Raw genomic sequence first — 16,930 nt, forward strand, 5'->3', positions numbered from 1 at the left:
CAGAGTGGGGCACAAACACTGGGCCCTCCAACTAAAATTTCAGTTCTGTACAGAATACACTGCCCCAGTTTCATGTCCCTCAGTGCACAACCTTGATGAAAAGATTCATGGAACCTGCTGGTTTCTTCCAGAGACAGGGAACTCACTACCTCATGAGTTAGGCTCTTCTCCTGGGCTCTGATCTCCCCGGGGACTCCCACCCCTAGGCCCTTCCGGCCCTCTGGAGCCACTAATTCATCCAGGGTTCTTCCAGGATTGGCTCCCAACAAGGTCACTGTGTTGACTAGGGACAGACGTATGGAGCAGAGGGCTTTCCCACCTGCTGGAGTGTACGTATGCACACACACACGTGCACACACATCTACACACCTAAGCCAGAGGGTTTTCACACCTGCTGGAGTGGGCTTCCCAGCCCTGACGGTCTACAGTCCATGAGGTTGCAATGAGTTGGACACAGGTGGGAAAAAACCCACCTGCCAATGCAGGAGACAAAGACACTGGTTCAATCCCTGGGTGGGGAAGATCCCCTGGAGGAGGGCACGGCAACCCACTCCAGTATTCTTGCCTGAAGAACCCCATGGACAGAGGAGCCTGGCGGGCTACAGTCCATGGGGTCGCAAAGAGTCTGACATGACTGAAGCGACTTAGCAAACATGTAGCATGGAGTGTATATATGCACACACACACATACCCATGTATACGCATGTGCACACGCATGGCATACACATGCCCACACAGGCACACACATGTGCACACACACATAGGCCAGAGGCAGCCAAGTCTGGCTGAGTCACGCAGCCAGACCACAGCTCAAGCGCGGCCAGGGAGGAAGTGACGCCCCATTTCCTGACCGTCCTCTGCTCTGAGAGGTCCTCTTCTGTCTCTTTGTCTTTCTGACTCCGTCCCTCCCAGGGCTTTGCTTCTACTCAGAACAATAGCCTGCTGCATCCTGGCCCCACGGCATGGGCTCCCGGCAGCCCTGAGCCCCAGGAGAGGACTTAGGGCTTCTAGACCTGCCGCCCTGGACAAGGCAGCTCACAGCTCTGAACCTCGGTCTCCTCATCCTTGAAACGAAGAGGCTGGGTATGACGACAGGGCCCTTGAGGTCCCTTCTGATCTCAGCCCCGGGGCTTCTGGCCCTTCTCCAGTCCCCACGGGGTTCAGAGCATCAGAGGGGCCAGGATCAGGCCTGGGGACAGGGCTGGGGACCCCAGCTGCTTCCTGGGCACATGCCTCCCTCGGAACTCCATGTGCTGCACACATTCCCTGCCCGCCTCGGCGGGGCACCCAGCAGGAAGCACCACCACCCGGCAGACGGCCAGGCAGAGGGGCCTGGAGCACCCACCTGCTCCACACCTCCCTCTCCCCTCCCCTTGCCCTCCTCCCCCTCCCTTCCCCGCTCTCTGCCCCCTCCCTCCCCCCTCCAGACCTACCTTGCACCTGCAGCCACCTCCTTCTCAGTCTCCAAGCGACACCACCACAGGCCCACAGCTTTCAGGCTCTGCCTGACACCCCTGGCCCCAGCAGCTGGACTGGCCCCCAGCAGCAGAGGTGGGAGTGGTGCCAGGAGCCACTGCCCTCTGGGAGCCCTCCAGGATCTGCCTGCGCGTGTGGGGCCGGCTGGCAGCAACCTCTGACTGCCCTGAGGGGGGGCCTGGGTGGTGAGGGCGGGGCTGACGTGGCCTGCCTGACTGGTTGGGCTTCCTGGGCCCCTCTGTTCCGGAGTCCTGGAGGCCTGCTGTCTCATTCCAGGATGTTTCCAGGACTTTCTGTAGAGGTGGACATCCGTCCTGGGCTTTGCCCTCAGACTGGAAGAAGATGCAGACTAGGGGTGTGTGTGTGTGTGTGTGTGTGTGTGTTCAGTCGCTCAGTCATGTCCCACTCTTTTGCGACCCCATGGACTGCAGCCCGCTAGGCTCCTCTGTCCATAGAACTCTTCAGGCAAGAATATTGGAGTGGGTTGCCATGGCATCCCCCAGGGGATCTTCCCCACCCAGGGATCAAACCTGCATCTCCTGCATGTCTCCCTGAAAACCTGCACCATCCAGGCCCACCCCCAGCTGGCATCTCTGGGGGCTTTGTCCTTTATAGTAATACGTCTCTTCCTCTACTGTGGGCATGAGTGCTTGTGTAATAGAAAGCATCCAATTAATAAAGCATTAAATATTAATAAACCTTCAAAGGCCTCCCGAGGCAGTGGGGTTGAAGGATGACCCTGACCCTGTGCACGAGACCGTCCACGCACACGAGCTAACTTCCCAGCCTCACAGCCTCTCCAAAAACACCCACACGCAGCCCCGCTCTGCACACTGGCTACTGCCACCTGCCAGCTGCTGGCACTCTTGCTTTGCCTGGAGTCCACGTTCCCATCCCTCTCTGCTTGCAAAATCCTACCCAGCCATCCTGGCCCCACCGAAATGCTCCCTTCCCAGGGAATCTGTCCCCAGACACTGGCCCCAGCAGAACTCCCAGCCCCTTCCTGGTGAACCCCTTCCTGGTTCCCTTGCTGGTTTGTGGATTAGCATCCTCCATCTCCCCCCATTTCTGCTCTCCTCCCCTCCACACTCAGCCCTGTTCAAGGAGGGATGGAAGTAAACACTTACTGAGATGCTGTCATAAATTGCTATGTGCTGTACTTGCTTTGGGGCTTTGCAGGTGGCTCATTGGTAAAGAACCCACCTGCCAATGCAGGAGACGGGAGTTTGATCCCTGGATCAGGAAGATTCCCCGGAGGAGAAAATGGCAACCTAGTTTTGCCTGGGAAATCTCACGGACAGAGGAGCCTGGCAGGCTACGGTCCACAGGGTCACAAAGAGTTGGACACGACTGAGCAACTGAACACCCATGCATGTATTGCTTCTCCATGAAACCTGGGTACCACTGACTCATGGCCTCCCCCACCCCACCTCGCACCCAAGCAGCAGGGTTGCACCAAAGCCCTGGCCACCAGAGGTTCAGAGGGCGGTCAGGCCTCCCTCGCCCTCCTTCTGATGCCCCCACCCCGTCACTGGGCTTCTGCATCCCTATTATGTGGCATGCCTGCTTGCATCAGCCCCAAGGTCAAAGATTGTGTCCATCTCTGAGTCTCGGTTGCACTCCAGCACACAGATTGAGGGCTGGTGGTTCAGAGAGCAGAGCCGGCTGCACGGGTGGCCTGCCCTCCTCCCAGCCCCTTATCATCAGCATCTGAGGATTGGAAGGGCTCTTGCAGATCACATGATGTGAAATCTACCCATCCCCATCTTACAGAAGAGAAAACTGAGGCCAGAGAAATCGGGGGCATCAGAGGGAGCAGGTGTGGGAGGAAGGTGGGCGGGGCTCCTGGGACACCAGCCCTGGTTTCTCGGTGATGCAGGAAAGCAGGGAAAGCCTGGAGAGGTGGGGAGACCCTGCTGGGGTGGGGGCACTTAGGCCCGAGTACTGTGGGTGGGGAGAGCAGTCAGTGGGCTTGCAGGGCACATTTCCAGGGAGGGGGGCTCCCCCCTTCCTGAGCGCCCCCCTCTAATCCTCACACCCTTCTCCTGGTGTCTCTGTGTTCTCTTGCCCGTGAGCTGCTCTCAACTGTAATGAGAGGCCAGTTCCTCGGGCGTGGCACCCAGGGGAACAGTGTGGAGATATTCCCTGTTCCAGTACAGGAATTTCCTGCTGGCCTTTCTTCCTTATTATGAGCGGCTATGATTACAGAGTTTCCAACAGGTGGAGGCTAACAAAACAAACAGACCTTTCAATATTGACTCTCTTGGGCTCCACAGAAGGCTATCATCTGTCCTGCCTCCCAGAGCCTCGCCAGCAAAGGTGAAACCAAACAAGAGGGTCAGAGCGTGAGAGGGCTGGGCACGCTGCCCACGAAGCAGACTCCAGAAGCGGTGGCCCTGGGTTTCCACACTGTCCATCTTTCTCCTCCTGGATCAGCTGGACTTGGGGGGAAAGGAGACATTTTCTCTAAGATCGCAGGGCCCAATTCAGGTTGCATGCTCACTGCTGGGCTTGAAAAAGAAAAGAAGGGAGGGAAATAAAGGCTCCTTGGGGATGCCTCTGAAAGCCACATGCTTCCTTTAGAGAACTTACAAACCTAGAGTCCTTTAGAGCAGGACAAGTAAGATTTCACTTCCTTGTGAGCCATGACTTTTTACTCTCTCCAGCAGCAAGAATGGACTTCATCACTCAGATGGTGTCATGGTTAAAGAACTGGAAGAGAACTACAAGCAGTACCAACCCCATGATCGTAGATGATGTAACTATGGTCCAGGATGACTTGACCAAAGATGCGGGGACGGGATTCCTCCTGGGCTCCGCTGCAGGATTGTGTCCAGTCCCCAAGTCTTGAAAGTAGCCTCCGAGGGACTTCCCTGGTGGCCCAAAGGCTGAGACACTACACTCTCAAGGCAGGGGACTGGGTTCGATCCTTGGTCAGGGAAGTATTACTAGATCCCGCATACTGTGACTAGAGAGCCCACATGGTTCACTGAAGAGCCTGCATGCCTAAACCTAGACCAGGTACAGCCAAATGGATGAATAAATGCTGTCTTTCCATTGTGTACATGTACCGCAACTTAGATATAGTCTATTAACATGGATAAATGGAATCCAGAAAGATAGTACTGATGGACATATTCGCAGGGCAGCGGACATAGAGAACAGTCTTGTCGGGGAACGAGAGAGTGGAACACACTGAGAAAGCAGCATGGAAGCATACACACTACCATATGTAAAATAGATAGCCAGTGGGAATTTGCGGTGTGATGCAGGGAGCTCAACGTAGTGCTCTGTGACAACCCAGAGCGGGTGGCATGGGATGGCGGGTGGGAGGGAGGTTCCAGAGGGAAGGGACATACATATATACCTATGGCTGATTCATGTTGCTGTATGGCAGGAGCCAACACAATATTGTAAAGCAATTTGCCTCCAATTAAAAATAAATTAAAAAAAAAATTTTTAAGTGGCCTCTGAGAGACAGAGTGCCTGATACCACCTTGTCTGACATACTATTGTCTTCTATCAGGAATTTCTGAATCCCAAGCTTAGAGAGCAGTGAAGGAAAATGCACCATATGATTGAAGCCACTCCCTAAAGGATGGTAGAATCTGTATCATTACTTCTGCTAAAAAAAAATTTAAGACTCTACAATGAGTAATATATGGCTCCCCAAATACAGGAAAATACAGACAGAATGAGCTTCTTTGGGCGTGATGGAATTCATGTTTTATATCTACTATTTTTTTCTTTATAGAATGTTTGAGAAAGGAAAGTACAGACCTTTTGGCCTCCTAATTTCACCTTGTCGGGTGCACATGCTGCTGCTAAGTCGCTTCAGTCGTGTCCAACTCCATGCGACCCCATAGACGGCAGCCCACCAGGCTCCCCCATCCCTGGGATTCTCCAGGCAAGAACACTGGAGTGGGTTGCCATTTCCTTCTCCAATGCATGAAAGTGAAAAGTGAGAGTGAAGTCACTCAGTCGTGTCCGACTCCCAGCGACCCCATGGACTGCAGCCCACCAGACTCCTCCATTCATGGGATTTTCCAGGCAAGAGTAAACCCAACCCCAGTGCCCTGGCTGTTGATGTAATAAATAAGGAAATAAGAAACTCTACTACATAGAAGGCTTTCCAACCTAGAGTTTTGTGGTGTCAATCAGATTCTAAGCAAAATGAGTACGAAGCAAATCTGTTGCCAGTGAGGTTACGAGACGGCTCCAAATTATTTCTGTCTTCCACCATCCAAAGTTCGTCAGCAGCAGCATCGTTTTGGGAAGATGTTTTGTTTGGGTGCAGGAAAAGAAGCTCGATTTTTCTAAGCTTGGTGTTCTCAACCAAGAATAGATTTTAGACATCAAAAATGATACCAGCTGACAATTTGGAATTTGAGAGGATAAAAGCTGAATGACCTATTTTTTAAAGCAATAGTCATCTCTTGACCCATTAGAAAAGAGAAAATAAGACACAACCGCCTAACACTGTTTTAAGAAAAACAACACAGAGGCTGTAAAACAGCTCACTAGACAGTGATTAAAGATCAGAATTGTCGTAGGATTTTGCTACTGAGTCAAGAGGTTGCAAGTCCTCCTAAGTTCTGTGGACTTCCTCAGTAGTGACTTTGGCCTCCCCACAGTCTCTTTTCCCGGTTTATGCCCTGAGCTCAGGTTTTCTCACCTCTTTCTGGGCGATACCCTTGACTTTATACTTTTATTTTCTCCTGCACCCAATACTCCCTGCAAAGGATGGCCAGATGATGACAAAGGCAAAGCACAGTCTCGACTGCCCCTTCTCTGCACACACACACACACACACACACACACAAACCTTCCATGGACACCCCTTCTGTGTTTTCAGAATAAAATCCAAAACCCTTAGTGTGTGTGCTCAGTCGTGTCTAACTCTTTTCAACCCTTTGGACTATAGCCAGCCCAGCTTCTCTGTCCATGGGATTTTTCAGGCAAGAATACTGGAGTGGGTTGCCATTTCCTCCTCCAAGGGATCTTCCCAACCCAGGGGTCAAACCCACATCTCCTGTGTCTCCTGCCTTGGCAGGCAGATTCTTTACCACTGAGCCATGGGGGAAAACCTTTAGCCTGGCCTTCAAAGCCCTCGGCACCTGAGAGCCTGCTTCCTGCAGCTCACCCACAGCAGGCCGTTGAGAGCACCTTGTTGGGACTCCAGCCACAATGTTGTGCTAACTTTGCTTTCCCGCTCAAAGGGCCCTCCCTACTGTCTCCAACCAAAGTCCAGGGCCAGATCCAGCTCTCAAAGGACGGCCTTGCCCTCATCTCAGAACTGGGAGGAGCATCCTTGCCCCGCCTGGACTCCCAACCACATCTCTCAGAGACTTGATCACCCCGCTGCCTTAGAGCCAGTTATTTGCGGAGTCAGTGCCAGGGAGGGGAAGGGGATAGAGAGGCAGAAAGAACTAACTGTCACTGTGAGCAAGCTGGGAAGTCTCTCTGATCTCATTTCCTCATCTGTCAAATGTCCTTAAAGAAGGACTGACCCGATGAAGTTGCCTTAGGTGGGGGGTAAACTCGATAATTCACGTAGATAGCACCTAGTCCACAGCCTGGGACTAAGTCAGGGCTCACAGTGGTAGAATGGCAGAACATACCAGAGAAAGAGGGAGACAAAGGAAGAAAGGCAGGTGGGGGGTGGAGGCAGAGGCAGAGGCAGAGAGAAAAGAGGAGGGAAGGGGAGAGGAGAGAAGGAAGAAAAAGCAATCAACGACCTTCTTTTTCTACCAGAGTCAAAGAACTTGCTGCTCCATAGAAGAAAATATACACATACATAACCTTCCTTGGAGAGAAAATCTGACATAAAAATGTCATCAAGATCAGGGGAAGGGTGAAATCAATTAATCTTCTGAGGTCCACTGTGTATATTTATGAGCTGAATTCTATTAGAAACTTAACATTTTCAAAATGGCATCACCCTGTCCACTCCCATTGCTTGTCTGCTAAAGAAACAGGGCAGAGGGCAAGGACTGGCCAGTGGCAGGGTCCAGATTGGAAATCTTTCAGCCCAGAGCTCCAACCTCCCCATACATCACATCACCAGTCTTGGAAAACACACAATAAAAACCTCCCACCCAGGGGGGATCTTTCAGCATGAGAACAGGAAGAGTTTGATAAACGCTTTCTCCAAAAAGCAGCTATAAAGCTTGGTCAGAACTGTCAGAAACAACCATTTCAGCCCTCTGGAAATTGGTTGTAAACACACAAACAAACTGAGACACGTTTGTTCGTGAAAACGACTGAATTTGTGTTCTTGCCTGGAGCTGTTCCCATCCCCCGCAGTTCTGTTGTTTGATGACTCCACCAGGGCAGGTTGGGAAAACCGAGCGCCGTTTTGTCACAGCCAGAGTGGTCTCTATTTGGAGAGGTGTCAGTTTAAATGGTGATCTCATAAACAAGTGGACAGGGAGGGCTGGCAGCTCTGAGAGCTTGAAATTGGGGAGCAACGGACCGGTGATGACCTGGAGATTTAACGGGAAATTAAGGGAGGTGAACCAGCCCCAGGGAGATGGATAAACCCTCCACATGTCATGGGTTGACCGAGGCTGCAAGCACTACACAGACAGCACCAGCCCACGCGGCCCACACAGCCCTGGTCAATGGAACCTGCCCACACGCACAGTGGAGATGCAAGGGCCTGGTGGAAAACAGAAGCCTCAGCAGGCTTCGGGGGGAAAAAAACCTGCACATTTGAATGCACTGCCCAGCTCAGTCTCAGATTTACCAGCCGAGAGTGGAGGTCTTATTCGCTCACGGCATTTCAGCTACAATATAAACATTATAACTGAATCAGTTTGCTGTACACCTGAAATTAACACAACCTTGTAAATCAAGTTATATTTCATTTAAAAAATGAATAAAGGGTGGAAAAGATGAAGTTCTGAAGGGCACAGCCCAGAGACTAAGGTGCATGAAAAGGTTGAGACTTTTATCTTAAGATTATATAGGATGCTTCTCCTCCCCACCACTTTACCACCACATCCACGTAACAGGATCCTAACAGGAGGTTTCAACCGAAAGAGCCGAGAAACACAAGGAGGAGCTCATACAGCAGGAGCTACAGAAATTTGAAGATGTTTCGAACTAAATGAAAAGGAAATACACCTTATCAAAATTTGTCGAATTCAGTGAAAGAAGAGCTTAGACGGAAATTATAGGATTAAATGCATATATTAGAAAAGAAGAAAGATCTAAAATCAATAACCTAAGTTTCTATCTTAGGAAACTTCTAGAAAAAGAGCTAATTAAATCTAAGGTAAGATCTTAATAAATGAAGATGAAATAGTCATGGATTGGAAGACAATGTGGTTAAGATGTCATTTCTCTCTCACTTGATTTTTCGGTTGAAATGACAAGTTGATCCTAAAATTGCATATGGAAGAATGCAAAGATCTAGAGTAGCCAAGAAAATTTTGTAAAGGAAGAAAGAATATTGGAGGATTTCCACTGCATGATTACATAAGATATTAGGAAGCTTCAGTGATCAAGGCAACGTGATATTGGCATTAAGACAGGTGTATAGATTACTGGAACAGAATTAAAAGTCTGGAAATAAAACTTTACATTTATGCTCCATTGACTGTCAACTAAAGTAACAAGACAATTCAATGGAGATATTGTCATCTTTGCAGCAATAGGAGCTGGGATAAGGGATATATACAACCTAAATCCTTCTCTCAATCATGCATAAACATTAACTCAAAATGAGTCATAGTGCTAAGCAAAAGAGCTAAAACTATAAAACTCATAGAAGAAAACATAGGAGAAAAATCTTGTGAAAATCTTTATGGCTCCAAAACAAGAGTCATTAAAAAATGGATAAAGTGGGAAGGTCATGTACACACTGCTATATTTAAAATGGATAACCAACAAAGATCTACTGTGTAACAGGTGGAACTCTGCTCAGTGTTATGTGGCAGCTAGGATGGGAGGGGAGTTTCAGGGAGAATAGATACATTGTATACGTATAGCAGAGTCCCTTTGCTGTTCACTTGAAACTATCACAACTCTGTTCATCGCCTATCAGATCAGATCAGATCAGATCAGTTGCTCAGTCGTGTCCAACTCTTTGCGACCCCATTAATTGCAGCACGCCAGGCCTCCCTGTCCATCACCAACTCCCGGAGTTCACTCAGACTCACGTCCATCGAGTCAGTGATGCCATCCAGCCATCTCATCCTCTGTCGTCCCCTTCTCCTCTTGCCCCCAATCCCTCCCAGCATCAGAGTCTTTTCCAATGAGTCAGCTCTTCGCATGAGGTAGCCAAAGTACTGGAGTTTCAGCTTTAGCATCATTCCTTCCAAAGAAATCCCAGGGCTGATCTCCTTCAGAATGGACTGGTTGGATCTCCTTGCAGTCCAAGGGACTCTCAAGAGTCTTCTCCAACACCACAGTTCAAAAGCATCACTTCTTCGGCCCTCAGCCTTCTTCACAGTCCAACTCTCACATCCATACATGACCACTGGAAAAACCATAGCCTTGACTAGACGGACCTTTGTTGGCAAACTAATGTCTCTGCTTTTCAATATGCTATCTAGGTTGGTCATAACTTTCCTTCCAAGGAGTAAGCGTCTTTTAATTTCATGGCTGCAGTCACCATCTGTAGTGATTTTGGAGCCCAGAAAAATAAAGTCTGACACTGTTTCCACTGTTTCCCCATCTATTTCCCATGAAGTGATGGGACCAGATGCCATGATCTTCATTTTCTGAATGTTGAGCTTTAAGCCAACTTTTTCACTCATCGCCTATACCCCAACACAAAATAAAAGGTTTAAAGTTTGGAACAAAAAAATTAAAAAAAAAAAAACCTTCGTGCTTCAACAAATAACCTTAATAAATGGAAAAATCCAGTCATAGACTGGGATAAAATATTTGCAAAATGTGTAATTGATAAAGGATTTGTATCCGGAATACAAAAAGAACTTTTACAACTCAATAATAAGACAACCCACTTTTTAAAAAAATTCCTGGCAGGAATGAAAATGGTATATCTACTTTGGGAAAATGGTTGTTTCTTTAAGTGAAACAAAAAGTTACCCAAACCCTGCAAATTCACTCTAAGGAATCTACCCAAGAGAAATGAAGACATGTTCCCACAAAGACTTGCAAGTGAATGTTCACAGCAGCATCATTGATAATCAATTCAAACTGGAAATAATTCATACATCTACCAGCTGCTGAGTGGATGAACTCCATGTGGAATATCCACGTAGTAGCATACTATTCAGCCAGAGAAAGGAATGAGATATCAGGGCTCATTACAGCATGGATGAGCCTAAGCAAATCTTGCTTCAAGAAGCCAGCTGTACAGCCTATATATATTGTATGATTCATTTATATTAAATGTCCAGAAAAGACAGATGACAGACAGAAAGCAGATTCATGACTACCTGGACTGAGGGCTGGGAGTCGGTGTTGACCGCAAATGAACTTGATAGAAATTTTTAGGATGATGACGATGTTCTCGGACTGGCTCACGGTGATGGTTGTACTCCTCTATAGATTGATTAAAAATAATTAAACCATACACTCTCAAGGAGTGAATTTTAAGGTATGCAAACTATACATCAATAAACCTGTAAACATAAAGTCTGATGCTCAGGGTCAATTCAGCAAGAGAGATGAGCCCTCTGGAAGATGACAGGAGACAGACAGCAATATCCCGCAATGACATAAATTCCCCCTCCCTCCCCCGGGCCGCCCTGGCTGACTGCAGGCGGGCCCGGCCACATCCGGTCCCGGTCAGGTCACGCCTTTCCTGTGGCCCAGTGTCCCTGTGGGCTCTTGGATTTCACTGTCATGAGCTCTGGGCAGGGTGCCAGGTGTCAGCCACCTGCTCAGTACTTTCGAGCATCGCAGTATGGTGGCACTTCTGTTACCAGTGACAGTCCACGTGGATTTATTATAAATCTAACAAAAATAAATACTGACCTATAGTCTTGGCCTTTATACACACAAAAGAATGAAAATGTACCTTAATAGTTTATACTTGCATAAGTTGGTGACACTTTCTGCCCCACTAAGAATACTTACAAGCACTTACAACATACCTGATGCTTGTCCCCCAGGAAGGAGTGTGTGTGTGTGTGTGTGTGTGTGTGTGTGCACATTCTGGTAAACTTTGGAAGATGAGGCCTAGGAGATGTAGTCATCTGATGTTTCTAGTTTTAGTTGAGGGACACATCTGTGAAGGAATGAAAGGTGATGTTATCACTTCCTCTGCCAACTTTGCTGCTTTTAGTTTTTTCTTTCTTTTTTTTTTTTTAAGGAGAGAATTTCATTGGGGCTGCAGCTGGCTTCTTCCGAAGAGAGATCAAACCAGCACATTTCCTGCTCTTGACTTTCTCATTTACTCTGGACTCCATCACCAGCTGAGTTTTCCAAAATTCCTCAACTGCTCATTTCTTGATTCACATTCATTTCACAACAGATGTTTATGGAGCTCCTAGCTTGCGCAAAAGGCTCTCTTAGATACGAGATGGGGCTACGGAGATGGCAGAGAATGGCCCATCCTTGGAGAGTTTACAGTCTGATCGCAGTAGGGGGCAAACAAGGTGCCTACAAATACCTAAGCCAGTCACTGATGTGGCCACAGCGATGCCCACGCAGCCGTCAGCGCACAGAGCAAGGAGAGATCTTTGAGGGGAAGAGCCAGGAAAGTCCTTTATGGAGAAAGTGTGGCTGAAATCAGGCCTTAAGGATGGATGTAACTGTGAGTGTCAGCTGCCGGACCACAAGGAAAGATACGTGCCTGGAAGATGCGGCTTTCAGAAATGGTGTATGTGAGCAAAGGACCATATCGTTTTGCTAAAACACAGAATAAGTATCGGGGAGCAGCACCACAGGTATTTATAAATATAAGTTGGAGTTCCATCATGTGGGACATTGACTCCCAGGGAAGATTTTAATTCCCTTCCGGATGTGCCATGTGAAACTTCTCTGACTCAAAAGACACTGAAATGATAAAGATGCAGACTCAGGCTCCACCCTGACCAGATCCATAAGTCAAACCTGGAGAGCATCCCCATATGGTCACAAAATATTGGATGACTGTCCTGGGTAACTCTTAATCCCCATCCAGCCTAAGACTGAAGCTCAGTGGGCCCTAGCAGGCCGTGAATGGGAGTTGAACTCTTGTCTTCTGGGGCCTGGGGTGGCCAGAGCCATGTATGGATGTTGGGGATAAGAACTGGCCTGCCAGAGAGATGCCCTGGGCGTGGTTTACTCAGAAGTCCGTCTCTCCCGCAGCTTTGAAAGTGAGGACGGCCTTCCCACACCTGTGGCCCCTCGTGTTTCAAGTACCAGGCAGGCTGGCCCCCACCGCTAGCACAACGGGAGGCCAACACGGTGTGCGTGCCCGTGCTGATTCAAGATCTGTGTGAACGCTATTAATTCCACTGTTCCAGACAAAAGTTCTTAAGTGGAGTAACCAGGCAGCCTCGGGCAGGCTGTCAGGAGAGTTTAGAAGGCTGACAAATATGCGAAGTCTTTACCGGCTCTCCTCTGGGGGTCATTTCCGTGGACAACTTGGGCTGCTGCTGCCATGAATACAAAATTCCTTCTGAAGCCAGAAGTCCTGTGACGGGAGCAGAAAGGGAAGAGGGAGGGCCGGGGTTCCTATTTCAGAAAAAGGGTTGGAGGGATGGGAGATGTAGCTCAGACGACCCCCTTTCAGAGCCTCAGGTATGGTGAGGGTGGCTGGGAGGAGGCTGAGAGAGTCATTAAAAGCACAAAACGCATGTCTTGCTAAAGATACTCACTGCTGCGTAAATCCCACAGCAGCAGCTAGATCGGCCCCAAATGGATAAGGATGAGGCTGGCCGCCGACTGCGACGGCTGGACAATTAAGCTCAGTTAATACAGAGACAAGGACCGGCCAGCACGGCCCAGGCCACCAGCATTCTGAAGAAGCTGAGATCAGATTCCGGGGCTCTCAGTGGATTTAATAAGCTAGACATCCCCTGGGTCCTTTTTCCGCTTCAGCCACTTGGCAGGCTCTGTTGAACGTGGACATTTTTTCCCTCTGGTGGACTGATCAATGTCTGAAGTCCTGTCCACCTTTAAAACTCTCCATGCCTTTACTTCGGTCAATTTCACTACCTGGGCTCAAAGTGTATGAAGGATCTGGGAAAGTCACGTGGTTCTGAAGATTTTAAAAGTAACTCATTGGTAGATGGTGGTGATATTTACTATATTGGGAAAAACAAGGGGGAAGAGCAGGTTAAGACAGTCCAGGGGAGGCCAAGAAGGCTTTCAGATGCAAGATACTGTGGATCAGGAGAGAGATCCGGGCTGGAGATGTGAAACTGGGAGTCATTGCTCAATAGAGCATATTAAAATCAGGGACTACATGAGATTACCTGGCAGCAGCAGAGGGGTTGCAGCTATAGGAGGAAAGATAAGATAAAGGCAGGTATGAGAATGCCCAGGATGGAGATTTGTGACCCTGCAGGATCTGAGGTCAGGAGAAGGAGAGACCACAGCCAGCAAAGGGGGCTCTGATCTCCTCAGTCCTAATCCATCCTTCACGATGAGACCAGGGTGACCTCTCCAAAGTCAGATGGGTTCCTGACACCTCCCTGCTAAGTCTCTCCTGCCCACCTTACCCTGAGAAAATCTAGCACCTTAGATGTTACACAAGTCCCTTCACCACCTAGACTTAACCTTCTTTTGTAGGGTCCTCGACCTCTCCTCCTGTGTCACAGCACTTTAAGATCATGTTTTGAGGGATTCCCTGGTGGTCCAGTGGTTAAGAATTCGCCTTGCAATGCAGAGGACATGGTTTCGATCCCTGGTCCGGGAAGATCCCACATGTCACAGGGCAACTAAACCCACATGCCACAACCACTGAGCCTGCTCTCAAGAGTCCGTGCTCCGCAACGAGAGAAGCCACCGCAATAAGAAGCTCATGCACTACATCTAGAAAGGAGCCCCCACTCACTGCTACTAGAGAAAGCTTGCAAACAGCAATGAAGTCCCAGCCGAAAATAAACATTTTTTTAAATTGTGTTTTGTTTGTCTGGGTACACATTTGTCTCGGTTATTAGATGTAACTGAAGGATCATGTCGTTCACACTTTCAATGCCCGGCACATAGTAGGTGCTCAAAACTTTCTGCTGAACGAGATGAAGGAAGGAAGGAGGATGGAAGGAAGGAGGGCAGACTCCTTGTGTGGGAACCTTCTCATGAAGAATGCATGACAATGTCTGCCCCATCTTCCTCCTTGGCATTTTTGGAAACCTTGAAACCTGGGTTGGGATGAGAAGAGTGCCCTCTACAGGGAGACACATATAGAAACGGACACTTCCTGAAATTTTCCCAGAAATATAAACCGCTGAGCAGGCAAAGCTGGAACTCACACCAAAGCAATCTTTTTAAGAAGCCAATTAATGATAGCGATGTTCTCAGATGACTTGATCCTATATGTATATAGAAAATCCCCGAGACACAACGCCAAAACTATTAGAACTAGTCATTGAATTCACTAAAGTTGCAACACACAAAATTAACATGCAGAAATGTGTGAAATTTCTAAATGATAATAACAAACTATCCAAAAAAGAAATTAAGAAAAAACCCTGTGTATAGTCACATCAACAAGAATAAAATACCTAGGAATAAATCTAACTCAGGAGATAAAAGACCTATACTGGAAAACTGTTAATATAAGAGGCTGATGAAAGAAAATTGAAGACTACACAAACAGATGAAAAGATGTACTGTGTTTTTGTATTAGAAGGATCAATATGGTTAAGTGACCATACCACCAAGGAAATCTATGTATTCAAAGTAATATCTATCGAAATACGATGGCATTTTTCACAGAGCCAGAACAAACAATTCCAAAATTTATATGGAAACACAAAAGACCCCCAGTAGCAAACAATCTTGAGAAAGAAGACCGGAGCTATAGGAATCGGTCTCCCAGACCCCAGACTATACTATGAAGCTATAGTAATCAAGATAGTCTGGCACTGGCTCAAAAACAGATACATAGATCAGTGGAACCGGAGAGAAAGCCCAGAAATAAACCAATGCACTTACGGACAATTAATCTAAGACAAAGTAGACAAGAATATACGATAAGGAAAAGACAGACTCTCTCATAAGTGCTACTGGGAAAACCGGACAGCTACATGCAAAAGTATCAAACTGAACTACTTCCTCACACTATATACAAAAATAAACTCAAATGTACCAAAGACAAAAATGTAAGAACTGAAACCATAAAACTGCCAGAAGAAAACATACGCAGTACATTCTTTGACACTGGTCTTGGCAGTATTTTTTGGATACATCTTCTCAGGCAAGGAAAACAAAAGCAAAATAAAATAGGACTGTGTCAAACTAAAAAGCTTTTGCACAGGGAAGGAAACTATTAAAAAACGTAAGGCAGACTATTGAATGGGTGAGGATTTTTGCAAACAATATACCTGATAAGGGGTTAATATCCAAAATATACAAAGAACTCACACAAGACAATATCAAAATACAGACAACGGCCCAACAATTAAAAACTGGGCAGAAGACCTGAATAGATGTTTCTCCAAAGAAGACACACAGATGATCAACAGGCATATGAATAGGTGTTCAACATCACTAATCATCAGGGAAGTGCAAAGTAAAACTACAGTGAGAACCTCAAACCTGTCAGAATGGCTATGATGAAAAAGACAACAAAATATATATATGCACATGATATGTACATGTGTATGCGGTGTGACGTCGCTTCAGTAATGTCTAACTCTTTGAGGCCCCATGGACTGTACCTGCCAGGCTCCTCTGTTCATGGGATTCTCCAGGCAAGAATATTGGAGTGGGTTGCTGTGCCCTCCTCCAGGGGATCTTCCTGACCCAGGGATCGAATCCTTGTCCCCTGCAGCTCCCGCACTGTAGACAGATTCTTTACCACTGAGACATCGGGGCAGCTCATACATATGTATACATATATAGATGCATATATATATATATATATATCCATATTATGTGTGTACATACACAATGGAATATTACTCAGACATTTAAAAAACGAAATCTTGCCATTTGTGACAACATGGATGGATCTAGAGAATACTGTTGTTTAGATGCTAAGTTGTCTCTGACTCTTTTGCGACCCATGGACTGCAGCCCACCAGGCTCCTCTCCATGGGATTTCTCAGGCAAGAATACTGGAGTGTGTTGCCATTTCCTTCTCCAAGGGATCTTCCTGACCCGGGAATTAAACTCATGTCTCCTACATTGCAGGTGGATTCTTAACCACTGAGCTACCTGGAAAGCTGATAAAATAAGCAAGCTGTGGGGATATAACATACAACATAAAGAATATGGCAAATAATGTTAATAATTCTGTACAGGGACAGATGGTTACTAGGCTTATCATGGTCATCATTTCATAAAGTATGCAAATATTAAATTACTACCTAGTGCTTTT

The 16,930-nt window shown here is 47.5% G+C and overlaps 1 protein-coding gene and 1 long non-coding RNA gene across 7 annotated transcripts in view; one reads left to right on the forward strand and one right to left on the reverse strand.

Annotated features, from left to right (window-relative positions):
* CRACR2A (calcium release activated channel regulator 2A) overlaps window positions 1–16,930 on the reverse strand; it is a 154,233-nt gene that overhangs the window by 115,255 nt on the left and 22,048 nt on the right. For 3 of the 6 annotated variants that reach the window (XM_025283044.3, XM_006069011.4, XM_006069013.4), the window contains exon 1: window positions 1,434–1,884. The exons of 1 other annotated variant lie outside the window; for it this stretch is intronic. The gene's annotated coding sequence lies outside the window, so the exon portion shown is untranslated. Of the gene's footprint in view, window positions 1–1,433; window positions 1,885–16,930 lie in introns of those variants that run through there. 2 more of the 6 variants (XM_006069012.4, XM_006069008.4) reach the window with 2 other exon arrangements.
* On the forward strand, window positions 828–5,400 carry LOC123333184. The gene is made up of 3 exons (XR_006550360.1): window positions 828–1,083; window positions 4,143–4,497; window positions 5,231–5,400. It is a non-coding gene; the product is annotated as an uncharacterized LOC123333184 (long non-coding RNA).

Source organism: Bubalus bubalis, chromosome 4 (genome assembly GCF_019923935.1).
Source record: "Bubalus bubalis isolate 160015118507 breed Murrah chromosome 4, NDDB_SH_1, whole genome shotgun sequence".
NCBI classification, from domain to species: domain Eukaryota; kingdom Metazoa; phylum Chordata; class Mammalia; order Artiodactyla; family Bovidae; genus Bubalus; species Bubalus bubalis.